The sequence below is a fragment of the Nannobrachium achirus genome, assembly GCF_963921795.1.
Source record: "Nannobrachium achirus genome assembly, chromosome: 2".
NCBI classification, from domain to species: domain Eukaryota; kingdom Metazoa; phylum Chordata; class Actinopteri; order Myctophiformes; family Myctophidae; genus Nannobrachium; species Nannobrachium achirus.
In genome coordinates, this window is record NC_137811.1 from 35,165,607 (window position 1) to 35,180,631 (window position 15,025).

Here is a 15,025-nt window from a genome sequence, read left to right on the forward strand (position 1 = left end):
GCTTGTGATCCAAAATAGAAATTAGACGTTTGCCCGTGACCCAGACTAGTGAAAATAGCGGATCTACAAGCTCACAACGCATTGCGCTGCATTGTGAGCTTGTAGATCCACAGATATAAAAAGATAGATACCTCATCCACTGCTGCAGTTCATTGGCGCGACTGGTAAAACAGGACTGGCGGAAGTGTGGAACTGTGGAAGGCACTCTGCCCATAGACATAAAAAGGTAGACGCCTCCTTCGGCTCTGGGGCGTCCGTTTTGGAGGATAGGCATTTTTTAAGGCAAGCTTCCAAGTGTGCGTCACAGAAGGGGACGTTCGGTGGCCGGTAGGTCAATCAGATGCAGGAATCCTTTTTCACTTCCTCCTATAGTGTTTGATGGGTTGATCCAATGAACTCCAGCGTTGGAAGAGGTATCTAGCTTTTTATATCTGTGACTTATTGAAGGTGGGAACAACCTATCTCTGTTCAAACAGCTGTCAGAAAATAACAACACTGACAATGTTTTCTACTCTCCTATCAGCATCTCCTCTGCTCTGGCCATGGTCCTGCTGGGAGCCCGCGGCAACACAGCCGCAACGTCCACATGGACTTTTCTAATCTTATGGATCAAGGACTTGCTTGCACCTGGTACCGTGGATAGTCGTACCAGACTGGTGTTGATCAGTGCCATCTACTTCAAAGCCAAGTGGGAGCAGTCGTTTCATGAAGACGAGACTAAAATTGTTCCCTTCAAACTCAGCAAGACTGAAAGCAAGCCAGTAAAGATGATGCACCGGTATTTTGTTTTCACTTTTGCCTTCATTCCTGAAGTCAGGTGTCAGGTCCTGGAGCTGCCCTACACGGGGAAAGACCTCAGCATTCTCATCTTTCTGCCCCGTAAGATGGAGGATGATACGACCGGCCTGGAGAAGCTAGAAAAGGAGCTAACATATGAAAAGTTTGTGGACTGGACCAATCCAGGCATGATGGATCGGACGATGGTTAACCTGGGCCTGCCTTGTTTCAAGATGGAGAAGACATATGACATGAAAGACATCTTGATCAAGATGGGCATGGAGGACGCCTTTGATGAAGATCAGAGTGACTTCTCCAGGCATTTCTCCAGCCAACCAACTGATGCTCTCCATGGTGGTGCACAAGGCCTTTGTGGAAGTGAACGAGGAGGGCACTGAGGCAGCTGCCGCCATGGATCCCCGTATGACTCTGTTGGACTGTCACTCCCTCCCATCTTCATTGCTGACCATCCCTTCCTCTTCTTCATCCGACACAACCCCACCATGAGCATCATCTTTGCAGGCCGATACTGCTCCCCTCCTTGAGTTTGATCTCAGCTTAACTCATTCTGTGCCGATCCCGAACTAGTTCGGCTTTATTTCAATCCAATACAATTTTTTTTTTATTAATTCACTTACCCCGAGCTGCTTGTAGAGTCGTGGGTGGTCCTGGCTCGCTAGCCGCTAGCCAGCTAGCCATTCTACTCTGTCCGACGATATATTCCATTAAAAATGGTTTAAAATACATTTTTGAGCTCCCCAATGTTCACCCGATGTTCGGCGCCGCTTCCGATGAGTACACGAGTGTGCCGATCCCGAAGTAGTCCGGCTTTTTTTAATTAAATGAATAAAATGATAAGAGGCCTTCTGAAGCCTGGCCTGATTTTTCTAGCTACTAGCCGAAAGCTAGCAACCTCCCGGCCGGCCGTCATTTGCGAACGCAATCGCCAATCTCCGCCTAATCCAATGAAAGACCACATCTTTGAAGGCTTATATCTCTGGATTGTGTCTTTAGGGAAGCGGCGCGAGGTTTATTTACAGCGAAATCGCCCAAAAATGATCTTTTAGATGACAAAATGGGAATAGCCATTCTGTTAGCATTATCATCCGGGACATTTCCATGACGTGCATGAACGTGCACACGTGAGGTCCTGGAAGGTGAGGTCCTGGAAGCTAAAGCGCTCGCCTATGAGAGATGCGCTGGCATTCTATGGCCCCTAGAGGGCGCTGGCACTCAATGAGTTAAAGGAGAATTTAGGTGAAAAACTACTTTCCTACCTTTGAAAGTATGTTTTTGGAAGCTTCCAGGGTGATCCAGGAGTTGTTTGGTCAAAAGCAGCAATTTATTCCATTTTCGATTGCATGTCCTACCCAACCACGGCTCCATACAGGGCTGCGTTAATCAATAATTAATCTGGTGTTTTATCTCGCTCGAAAGTCCATTTTTCACTACGTGCCAGTAGCATGTAATGCCTAGAGTGTTTATCCATCGTCTGTTTAAATCCAGAGCCACCATTATTGACGTAAAATACGCCGTAAAGTGAAATCTCGTCTGTCGCTGTCTCTCGCAGGACTTCCGTTGTAATGCAAGTGAACAGGCTCCGGAAGTCCCGCGAGACGAGATTTCACTTTAGATTTCAAAGTCACTCTTAGGAGACGGTGTGACCACTGCTCAAAAACCCATAGGGTACCACAGGTTGATGATGCAATTTTAAAAACGTATGACTGATGTTTCTGCCTCTAGGTAGCTGTTTCTTCATTACCTCTGTGGAAAGTGCCCCACCATTCACTTCAACACCAAGTATTTCTGTTTATCATTACATGATCCTTGGCCTATTTTCTTGTAATTATTGGCAAAATGGATAAATATTTTATTTATTGTTAAAAGTAATATCTTATTTCTGATAGTTTGATAATTTTTCCTTATACATTTTTAACAACTTTATGATGGTGACTGGTCTGGGGGTATATTTGTGACCAGGGGTGGTCAGAGGATGGCGCTCTCTTCTAATAAGCAGACATCTCCAGGACAGCTCCTCTAGGGCACCCATGTCTTTTATTATACTTTCTCTAATTGCTCTTTTTTTAGATTTTTAGATTTTCTACAATTAACCACTTTTTTCTATTACTACAATTACTACAAGTTACCTTTTCGGCAGGGAAGCAGGAGGTAACACATCAAACGCATAGAAGTTAATCTAGGATCATAGGTAAACTACAAACCTATCACCAACATTGTTCCCTTCAAATTCAGCAAGACTGAAAGCAAGCCGGTGAAGATGATGCACCGATATTCTATGCCCCTTTGCCTTCATTCCTGTCTGTAGTCAGGTATCAGGTCCTGGAGCTGCCCTACACGGGAAAGACCTCTACACTATCTCCTGGAGCTGCAGGTTTGTCTGATGCTTTTTATTACTTATTTTGTATTTTAACCTTGAAAATGACAAAGTACTACTAGAAGAACATTGGAGGACTGAGATTTGAACATGGAACTTCTGCACTGAGAGTCTGATCCTCAGAACACTACACTATCTGTCACTTCAGTTTTATCTGTTGCTTTTGAGTACTTATTTTGTATTTTAACCTTAAAAATGACAAAGTACTATACTAGAAGAACATTGGAGCTTTGGTGCTTTTGAGTACTTATTTTGTATTTTAATTGGAGGACTGAGATTTGAACAGAGAGTCTGATCCTCAGACCACTACACTATCTCTCAATGCAGGTGTTTTCTAGAGCTTTTGAGTACTCCTTTTGTATTATAACCTTGAAAATGTACTATATAATATGAGTACTATAGCAATGTAGGAGGACTGAGATTTGAACATGTAACCTCTGCACTGAGAGTCTGATAAACAACCAGTAGCTCTGGGCCATTGGTGCCTATCTGACCATAGTTACAGCATGCATGTGACTACAATGTCTGCTGGACAGTTGTTCTGGCAGCCATTCATCCTGTAAAATCACACAAATCTCTCTCTCTCTCTCTCTCTCTCTCTCTCTCTCTCTCTCTCTCTCTCTCTCTCTCTCTCTGAGAGTAACATGCTGGTGAATGTATGTCACTCAGAATACTCTGTGTGAATCTGTTCATTCTTGGACAGCTCTGATGTAAAGAAAAATCACACCCAATGTGAAGTGAGCGGTGGTCGTGCTTGGATAGTTAGATAGGGGTATAGATGGGGTTAGCCCTGAAACATGAGGACCATATATGTGTGTATATGTGGGCGGAGCTTTGCTCTGATGCATCACCTGACGCGTCACTGAAGAACCACGGCAAAGATTGTTAACCCATTGATTGATTGAATATTTTATTATACAAAAATGTAGTACAGCTAAACTGTTTTATGGTCTTTTTTACGTCAGAAGTCCTTGGTAGTCATGGGGAGGGTCATGCATTTTATATCAGGGCACATACATTTTCTCCAGGGGTACCCTTCTTTAAAAAACAACCTGTCCCAAAGACGCCTAAGGGTCTAAAGGGCAAGGTCGCACATGTCTTGGCCATATAGGGATTCTGTTACAGGGCATCATCTGGGAATTACCCATATATGGAGATCCCTGATACCCATATATGGAGATCCATGTTGTATATGGAGATATGGGGATATAGGTTAGACTGACATGTTTGAATGAATGAATGAATGAATGAATGATTTTATTTTCGTGTCTGGCTGCCTTTCGCAGCCCATCCCTTACGGGATTATTCAGACACAATTACATAACGTTTTCTTTTTCACATACATTTTTTTTCTTTTTCTTTTTTCCCAGTGCCAACAAGCTGACACAAAAACAAATAAATAAACAAAATAAAGTAATACTGCATAATTAAGATCAAAAGTACATCAATTGTTGTTCTGAACGAGAGTGGAGGGCAAGAGAGAGAGAGAGAGAGAGAGAGAGAGAGAGAGAGAGAGAGACAGACAGACAGACACAAAGACAGAATGAACAAGAAAGACTTGAGTAATAGGTTGATATGATCCATCACAGTGCCACTGTCTATGTGTAAGTTGCATGTCTTCTTCTATTCCAGGCTTTATGTATGAAATTGGAGATGTATATATATATATATATATATATATATATATATATATATATATATACCATTGACGTGAACGGAATTCTGACCGAAATGAGACTTATAAGCACTTCATTTTTGAAATCTGACGTCTGTAGCTCAAACCGTTGCTCTTTGTCTACCGTGCTAGATGCAAGGTATAGGTGGCAAGTTTGGCAACATGACCGTCATGTTGTCACCTATACCTATTTAAAATTGGATTCATTGCAAACAGACTACTATAGGAAGAGCCCAACTTGTGTATGACATGTCTTTGCCGTGGTTCTTCATTGTTTAACAAAAAGGGGGACTTTATTTTCTTTTCTAGGAATTATATGAACATGACTTTGACTTAGTGCCATTTTGCCATCTTAATTTCCAAAGTTTTGTCAATATCAACACTCTAAAATCCACCAAAAAGATCTCACTTCTTTCTTTGACCTCCTTACAAATAAAACATGTTGCTTTATCGCCTTGTTATATACTGTTGTACACAGTCTCTGTGTGGATGTTGTCATGACACTCTCATGGACTGTATGAATTGACACTGAGATGCTTTATGTTCTATTTCTGATTCTGTCATCAAGATAATTTGAGTTTGTGATAGTATAGATTTGGTTTAATGTAACAGATTTATGTTTTAGACCTTTGATTGTTTGGACTGTAGCCTACTCCTCCTGCCTGCCTTGTGTTGAACTACCGTAGTCATACTTGCCCTGTGTTTTGCCTTGTCTCTTGTGATTCTCAGTAGCAAACGGGATGATTATTATTAGGTTTTAGGCATATGAACTAGTAATGTAAGTAAATTGCAGTGAGAAAAAAGGGAATTCAAACGGCTAGATTTTAAATTATGCAACGCTCATTGGCCTTAGCAGGCAAGAAACAGGCCCTTTAGTGTTTTTTGTTTTGTTCTTTTTGCACAAAATGCCTCCCATGTGATTAGAAAAGAAAAATTCTGTAAATTTGTAATGATGTACAGATATACTGAAATGTTATGTGTACTTTTTCATACCATATTGAACTTTAGTTAATGTCCTCTCCTTAATTACATAAATGCACTCTGTTGCTGCAGCCTGTGTGGCAAAAATGCTCTCTCTTACATTTCCTTTAAAGCCCTGTATGCAACAACAATGGTCATTTTATCACAACTATATTGTAGACATTATTTCTACTGTATTAAACTATGCTTTGAGGTATTTCACATAATCTTGATATATTTTGTTATATTCATTATAATAACTTTCTTTTATTATCTATAAATTCCAAGAATGTGCAGTGTCGGGTGTAAAGTCATTTGGATGAGTGCTTCCCCAGAACCGGCCTGCTCTGAATGGCCACACGTTCCCAAAGTCAAAATAATGTACAGGTATCACAGTGTACCGGATTTGTTTGTGATTCACTGATTTGATTTGAATTCGTTGGAGTATGGCATATCTGTTTAATAAGTTGAAACATGAATAATCCCCTTATAATTGCAATGCTGTATTCTGTTTTTTTATTTTATTTTGGATATTCAAGTTCTAGTACTATACTTGTGTTCACAAAATGTACTTAAATGTTTGTGAAATGTACTTTTAGTAACTACACTGAGTGTCACCAACAATCTGTTTACTGTACTGTATACTGTTTCTTTTTCCTAGTAAATAAAAAGCTCTTTTATAAGTTGTGACGTATTCAGGCAGGAGCTTTGAAAGAAGTACAGAAAATGACACAACATGGAAATAGAAAACAGAACTAGTGTCTGGGAGGAACAACTCAAGTCTGGGAGGAACAACTGAAGTTGTGTTTTAAAGGAGATAGAAGACAAATCTGTGCTTAGTGCCACTCCCCCTGACATCTGTGGTGACTGAACACCCTGTCAAACCAATAAACAGTCTGGAATGACTGAGTGTGGCATGAATTGGAACAGTTTGACTTGTCAACGATGGTAAATTGTCTAAAACAATTAGGATAAATCCGACTCAGAATACATTTGAAATTAGACGAAGAAGGAGTGTGTAGACAGTTATTATAACTGTATGCACGTTCAGGAGGGATAGAGGAAACATCTGTTTTGTTACAGAATTAGCTCCTTGTCTAGAAGACGAAGGTGGATTACTCTGAACTGCATTATTGGTTTTGAGGTAAGTGCGAAAACCTTTGGCATTCTGATAATATAGACTGAACGAGTCAAACTGCATTTTGATTTGTAGTATTTTGTACCTTATGTCTTCACTATTTTATATTCAATACAAAATCAATTTCTTACAGAGAGACATGACTGCACCTCTTCGAGTCATCCTCATATCCTGTCTACTTCAAGGTGTGCTGTGATACGTCACATATTAATAGTTTGGTGATTTCTTTTCTCTTATATGTGAATATGATTATGTTTTATTATGCTTCCCAGGTATTTTATGCGAAGAATGGGCAGCCTTCATGCCTCAAAGTATAGAAGCGCTGAGTGGTTCCTGTGTGATGATCCCCTGTAATTTTCTCCTTGGCCCTGGATGGGATTCCTACCTGGATTCTTCTTGTAAAGCTATATGGAGAAGAGGCTGGAGACGAACACAAGTGTTTGATTCCAGTCTCGCCGGTGCAAATCCAATCTCGAACATCTTTCAGGGCAACCTGACAGGGGATTTGCTCCAGAAGGACTGCACCACCATCTTCAACAACGTTCCATTACATTACGCTGACTATTTCTTCAGACTAGAATGTGATAACGATCTGAAGTTCAGCTATGGAGCAAGTGTCAACATTAACGCTAAAGGTTTCTGATGTTTATTTCTGTTTTACAACATGTTTGTTTGTTGTGGCTATTTTGGGGATACAGATGTGATCAGCCTCTTAAGATGATAAATTATATTGATAGATGATGATCGACAAATTGTTTGAGGCTGGTAAACATTTTGGTAGGGACAATTCAGTTGCCGACCCAACCTATGCCTGTTTGATCTAGCAATTTTCCCATCTTTTGCTCCTTAGATACTCTGCCCAGACCGACCATAACACCATCCAGGGTGGAGGTGGAAGAAGGGACCTCAGTGAGTTTGACGTGCACGGCCACAGTCCCCTGTCCCATTCTTCCCCCAACTCTGACGTGGACCACTGACATTGAGGAGAAAATCCACAGCCAAATCCAAAGCCAAGTCATGATCTCTAATCTGACCTTTGTTGCCTCTCACCTCCATCATGGACAGAAGATCTCCTGCACTGCTCTGTACAAACGGCCGTCTGGCAACACTGACCTCTCACTTGAAAGAAGTTTGACCATTAATATTCTTTGTAAGTATAGTATACTGTATATCGTCGCTTTTGGGTGAAGACCTTTTTGGTCCAAAAACGTTCGTTTTGAATTTATCATTTTAAAATGTTAAACTTCTGCTATTTTCACTAGTTTTGTGCGACAGTCTTGTATGATGAAGGAGGGCTTTCATCATTTAAAAACGTACACATTTGGAGATACAAGGTTTCTGCCTGGCAGTGACGATAATGTTTGGTATACAGTAACAGTGTCTTATGTTTCATATTTCACATAATTGTATTTTATGATACAGTTTGTTGCACTGTTGTTATGCTATACATACTGTACAAGAACATTTGACAGTTTCACACAGGGACGTGCAGAGAATGTTAGAGAGACAGGGGCTGAAATCAAAAGGGCCTTTTGGTGGGAAATATCGAAAATAGCAGACCTCCAAGCTCACAACGTGTCGTGAGCTTGGAGGTTAGATGGTTGATTTCTACACAGAGAAGGCAATTCTTTCAACATGTGATGCTGCATTCAAGTTCAGGAAAGTTTGGACAAGACAATTAGCTTGAAAGCTGCCTTCAGGTGTGGCATGGAAAGAGGGCATTTACATTTCTTTCACCATAGTCAAAATTGCATTCATGGTCTGGAGAAGGCACTTTTTACAGACGGATAAAAGGGCAGGGGCTCAAACCCCCTTTGATGTCTTTGTGTGCACATGCCTGGTTTCATACATTTCTTCCAGATCCTCCTAACAACACATCAGTCGGCCACGCTGGTCCAGTACTGGAGGGAAGGACTGTGAGTCTGACCTGCAGCAGCAATGCCAACCCGCCAGTGGAGAGCTACACCTGGTACGGAGTTGACGGAGACCAGGTGACATCAGTGGGTTTCAGGAGGAGGCTTTCAATCAAGGTCTCGGAACACAACAACCAGTTCTACTGTGAAGCCAGAAACAAATATGGGACCCAAAATTCCTCCGTCGTTCATATAGATGTGCAATGTAAGTTATGTGATTGATGTTCAATTGATCATTGTGATGTCGGCAAGAGAAAGGAAAAGAAAAATAATATGACTACGACATCTACGGTCATCTAACAATTTGAGTTTGTGTCTCCATTGTCTCCAAGTTGCGCCCAAGGACACCTCAGCATCGGTCAGTCCATTTACTTCAGTACCGGAGGGAAGCACAGTGACTCTGATATGCAGCAGTAAAGCCAACCCGGCTGTGACCAACTACACCTGGTACAGAGTTGACGGAGACAGCAAGGACATGGTAGAATATGGACATGGACAGACCTTTACTATAGACGGTGCCGATCTGAGCCACAGTGGAAACTACTACTGTGAAGCAATAAATGACCACGGCGAGGATGTATCAACACCAGTTGAACTTGATATTTACTGTAAGTAAATACACGTCACATCAACAAAAACTGTGCAATTTCCATTATGCACTGAATATGGCTGTACGTTTTGAGGCAACAATTACTCATGTACAGCTGGGGCCTGTCACACATGGTTTGGGGCCAATAAGTCAGTCATGGGCTACACTAATAGTGTCTGGGCCATTGACAATAAAGTCATTGTCCTGACAACCTCAAATCCTGTCTTCAGTGTGCCAGTGTCCTCATCACTGAGGTCTGTTGTATGTCTACAGTGCTGTACATGCGTGCCAGTGTGGCTGTTTGTTTGTTTGTCATGGGGGGTGTTTGCTTATCAAGATGCCATGATTTCCAGATGCCAATAATGGAAACATTGTTTCCATCAACTGACATTTCACTCATACTGTACAGTGTACATCAACTTTAAGAATAGTAACCTTTTACCGTATTACCAGTAATCCAGTGTTTCTCAAACTTTCAAATTTCAAGGTCTCCCCTTAAAAGTGTACAAATGGAACCAAATGATTTGGTTCCATTTGTACACTGTCAGAGTTACAGACTTGTATGGGTCAATGTAGACCCCCTAAAGGAACCCACAGAGTTCCTGGATTCCACTTTGAGACCCACTGCTATAATCCCATAATACTCAGGTGCCTCCTTTTTTTTCAGATTCTCCAAAGGACACATCAGTGTCAGTAAGTCCGTCTGGTCCAGTACTGGAGGGTAGCTCTGTAACGTTGACCTGCAGCAGTAGAGCCAACCCAGCAGTGGAGAACTACACCTGGTACAGAGCGGAGGGAGGACTGAAGGAGGCCGTAGGTTTTGAGAAGGACTTCACCTTCAATGTCACCAAGCTTTCCAGCCATGAGTACTACTGCCAAGCTCAGAACGACCATGGAGCTCATGTCTCAGAGCTCATCAGTGTTGACGTAACATGTAAGTCATGTTGATGAACTGAACTAATTTCATTTTAAACCATTAAGACCGGGAAAGCATCTGCGTCACTTTAGATTTAGATAGACTTTAGACTTTAACCATTATTTTATACTTTGGCTATTAAAAAATATCAGATCAACAAGCTCACAAGCTTGTAGTTCTGCCATTTTTGAAAAATATTGAAATAAAGAAATTGGGCAAATATTAATCTGAATATCCCTGTCACAAAATACTGAGATTGGGGTTGGCGTCCACAAAAAAATAAAAAAAATAAAAAATGATCACACCTGCCAAACTATGTAAACAGAATATAAAATACCACTAATTGAAATAGATCCCATATAATGACAAATTATTATCAAAGCATCAACACGTGTTTCAGGTTTTCTTACCAAGTACTAGGCTGTACACCTCATGCCTCTAGTTCCCCAACAAACACTCAAATGAGGCTTCTGCCCTCAAACCTTCATGGCCTCCCCTTTTATGCACTACCCTTAAATGGGCAGTGCTACAATGCTACATACACCTCTAGTGTAGGGTGACCCAGTTTGGCTGGGATTGTCCCGTTTTCAAGCTGCATGTCCCGACAGATATTATATCTCTAAAACACTAATGTGTCCCGGTTTTCAACATTCACTACAACCCTGTCCCAATTTGCATGATGCAACGTTTTGTTTGCTGGGGCTGAGGAATGTTTGGGAGTGAGATGGAGTCGGCAGATGAGAGTCAAGATTGTGATGGGGATGATAAGAATGGATAGAAAAAATCTAGGGTAAAGGAAGAAATGAGAAAACATATAGTTCAGAAAGTGATGATCAGGAAGAAAAGTATTTATTTGGAATGAGAGCAGAGGTGAAAGCTGACGGCATCTTCAGTGACCAACATGCATTTGGAAGGTTTATTGTAAAGAACGTGGGACATATAAAGTCATTGAGGATTACCAGGACTGGGTTAGTGATATTTAAATGTATGCTGATCAGACTGAGAAAGCCATGGGTATATACAAGTTTAGGGAGTGCCCAGTGGAGGTCTTTCGACTTGGAAGACCTCCATCTGACTTTCATCTGGAGACCTGGCCTAACACATGTCTTTTGATATATTTGCAGTCGCTCCTATGATCCTGACCTCCTCCGGCTGCATCAGGGTTTTGTTCCAAATCAGATGTTCATGCGAGAGCAATGGAAACCCGCATCCCTCACTGCAGTGGGAACTAGCTGGAGAACCAGTCAATGGTTCTGGCGACGTCATCATTAAAGATCTGTTCCTGAGCAGCACAGTTCTGAGAAGCCTCATCACTTTGCGTGAAGTTGTGGAAGAAGAGATGCCCACTTTAGCCTGCCTCAGTACCAACTCATTGGGATTTGATCGTTTCACTTTCAACATGTCCTACATTGAGACTCAACCAGGTATCATAATTAAAAAATTTAAAAAACATATTTTGTTTAATGCATCTTCCTGTCCTCCAGACATTGTGTAATATTTAATTGTGGCTTTGTAGATGTCCATACCACCTCTCTGTTGATTGGCTCTGCTGTGGGTGCTATGGGAATGATGCTCCTCGGTGTCCTTGTGGAGATCATTTGCAGGTGTTTGACACACTTACACTCACTTTGAAAATGAACTTCATGAAAAATGATCCAGCATTTATAATAATTTGCTGTTTCATAGTATTAATGAATTACATTTTGCTTTGGTCTCAGGAAAAAGAATGGTCGCCGGTCTCCAAGCATAGGACTGAAAGAAGAGACATCAGAGCCTTTGGCTACTAATGAGGTAATGTGCTTGGAGACACACACTATGTTCAAACTTCTAAATACAAGCACAAGCATGTAAGGCATTAAAAGCAGCAACAAAATTGGTTTGCCATTAAGTTCAGAATGTATAAGGATCAGGGGTCCTTGAGGGAGTTCAAGAGGGTCCCCAGCTAAATTTTAGTTAGTAACCAAATGAACCCTTATAAGGTACCATATACAACACAGAGAGTGTAAAAATGAAACCATTTGTACACTCTCAAAGTTAAATTATCATTGATTTTATTGGGATCTCAGAGATAGAAATGCCATTAAATGAGGGTCCGTGGCGTAGCCTAATGCATGTCAAACAGGGGGCCCTTGAAATTCAAATGGTTGAGAAGAGCCATAAAAAATCTTCTCTTATGGGGGTCCTTGGCATAGCTTTTCTAATGGGGTACCTGAGGGTGTGTCAAATGGGTGGGTCCTTACATGAAAAGGTTTGAGAACCACTGCACTAGACAATTAAAATGCCCCATTTTGTGTCCTTTAGGCCACCTCACCACAAGTGGAGGCTATGGTGGGTGGAGGAGATGATGGAGACTCTCTCCATGCTGGTGGAGAAGAAGATGTTGGAGACACTCTCCATGCTGGTGGAGAAGAAGATGTTGGAGACACTCTTCATGCTGGCGGAGATGATGGAGGTAGGGATGGGACGATATGAACATTTCATATCACGATTATTGTGACAAAAGAAATCACGATTTATGATACTATTGCGATAATCCAAATCCATTAACCTGGGGCGGAACATTTGCCAAAAAATAGCAGATCTACAAGCTCACAACGCGTTGCGACGCGTTGTGAGCTTGTAAATCGTCTATTTTTTGGCAAAGACATTTGATAGAGAGTGAAAAAAGACTGTATCAAGTACGCATATTATTATATTAAGTACCTTTTACCAATTATAAAGGGTTTAAGTGGTACCGGATAAGCAGCTTGGCAAATAAAAGGTGAATTGATCTCAGTGCATGGCGGAGGACGATATCACGATAATTTAAATCTCCACGATAAGATTATCGTGAGTGTTTTTTATCACGATAAATGATAATATCGCTTATCGTCCCATCCCTAGTTGGAGGAGATGACGGAGACACTCTCCAGGCCGGAGGAGATGACGGAGAGACAATCCATTTCGCCAATGTGGACTTTGCTGGATCAATGTGGACTTTGCTGAGGACAGGAAAGGAAGAGGAAGAGGAGATCAGAGGACTGGCTTCCAAGACGGACGAATATGCAGAGCTCCGTCTCGACTCTGGCGGAGGCAGCGGAGCAGAAGCTGAGAAGGAAGGGACGCTTGCTTAATGAAATTGCTTAATTTCATTAAGCAAAGCTTGACCAATGTGGCCCTGGGCTTGCATACGAACAAAGCCAGATTTTGGAGCTTAGTTCCTTCCAAGAGCACGGCTCAAAAAATATTGAACCAATGAAAAGTACTGTAGTAAAAAACTCCACTGGATCCTCACACTGTCTGCCAAACCAGCTTAGCCCTCTTTTTTCTGTATCTACTCTCTAGAGATTTATGACATATTTAAGAGCCAAAAAACATTCCCAGAAATGTATTGTCCTCAAGTAAACCTCCCTCTGTATGTTCTGCCACCCTTGTCTGTCTCACTACTCAGCCATCAGTGTCACCTTTCTTGTTCATGCAACCAGTAGGCCATTTATTTATTTTAATGCTTTTTGAATCAGTCAACATTTTGAAGAGGATATATCTGAATCTGTAATATCAATTTGTTTCATGTCCCTGTGAGTTTTAATTTGTAAAAAAGAAAAGTGTCAACCTTATTTCCTATTGATCCTAACATTTGAGAATTTTTATAAATGTTTTCCTAATAGTTTGGCATTGATTACACAGCTATCCTAGTTCATTTCCGAAAGGAGCTACAGAGCCAATGGTGGAGTATTGATGGTTAATGGTCTTAAAATGCACATTAACACGAATCCAACATATTAATAGAAATTATAATGTGTAAAAAACTAAACAAACACTTATGATGCTGTCAAGCAATAGCTATCTATGAAATCTGCAAGTGTAATCTGCAACACTGCTTTATCTCTCTGACAGCTAAGGGGTGAAAATCGAATAGTGTTTAAATAGTGATAGATATTATAATATCTCTATATAATTACAGTATAGTCCACACGGCTTCCCACTGTATATTTGCAAAGTGACATGAGATATCTGCATTTAACCCATCCTAAGTAACAGAAGCAGCGGGTGCTACGAGGGCAGCGCTCTGGGAGGATTTAGGGGATATAAGTGTCTTGCTCAGGGACACTTATGACACGTTGATAAGGCCTGGGATGGAACCCGGGACTTACTGCTTCCCAGGCGGGCTCTCTAACCATTCAGTCATGGCCGTCATCATCATTCGTTGCTCTCTGTAACAGCTGGGTGGTTCCCCAGCAAAATGAGGAATAATATCATAATAAAAGTCTTGCTAATAACGTGTCACTGTCTCTCATCTTTCATAATCCCCCTTCCTATAAATGTAGTGGTACTCATAAGGCCCCATAAGAAACATTTGTTTAAAACTTTTAAAAAGAAAATGTCAAAGAAATGGATAGAGCCTGCGATCATAGGTTCAGTCAGCATATACCCGAGGGGTCAATGCGGTTGCATTCAGTTCTGTTACAACACTACTACGCCAGTCTTGCGTCACAGTTGACGTGGCAGTCAGCTGATCATTGCCAACCTACTTAAAGCCTGTTCAGTTGTCTCTTCCTCCTGCCTTGCTGATTGGCAGCTGGCACTTGCTTGCCAAGTTGCCATGCCTCATGGTGTGAGGCTGTTTGCTGTGCCTAGCTGGCTGGGTGTTACTGGTTGTTCTGCTGCTTATTGTTGCTTAAA

At 41.4% G+C, this 15,025-nt stretch overlaps 1 pseudogene across 1 annotated transcript; it reads left to right on the top strand.

Annotated features, from left to right (window-relative positions):
• The first annotated feature begins 542 nt into the window (after window positions 1–542).
• LOC308297878 (leukocyte elastase inhibitor-like) lies at window positions 543–1,322 on the top strand (annotated as a pseudogene). The gene has a single exon. The product of its transcript is annotated as a leukocyte elastase inhibitor-like (transcript).
• The last annotated feature ends 13,703 nt before the right edge of the window (window positions 1,323–15,025 follow it).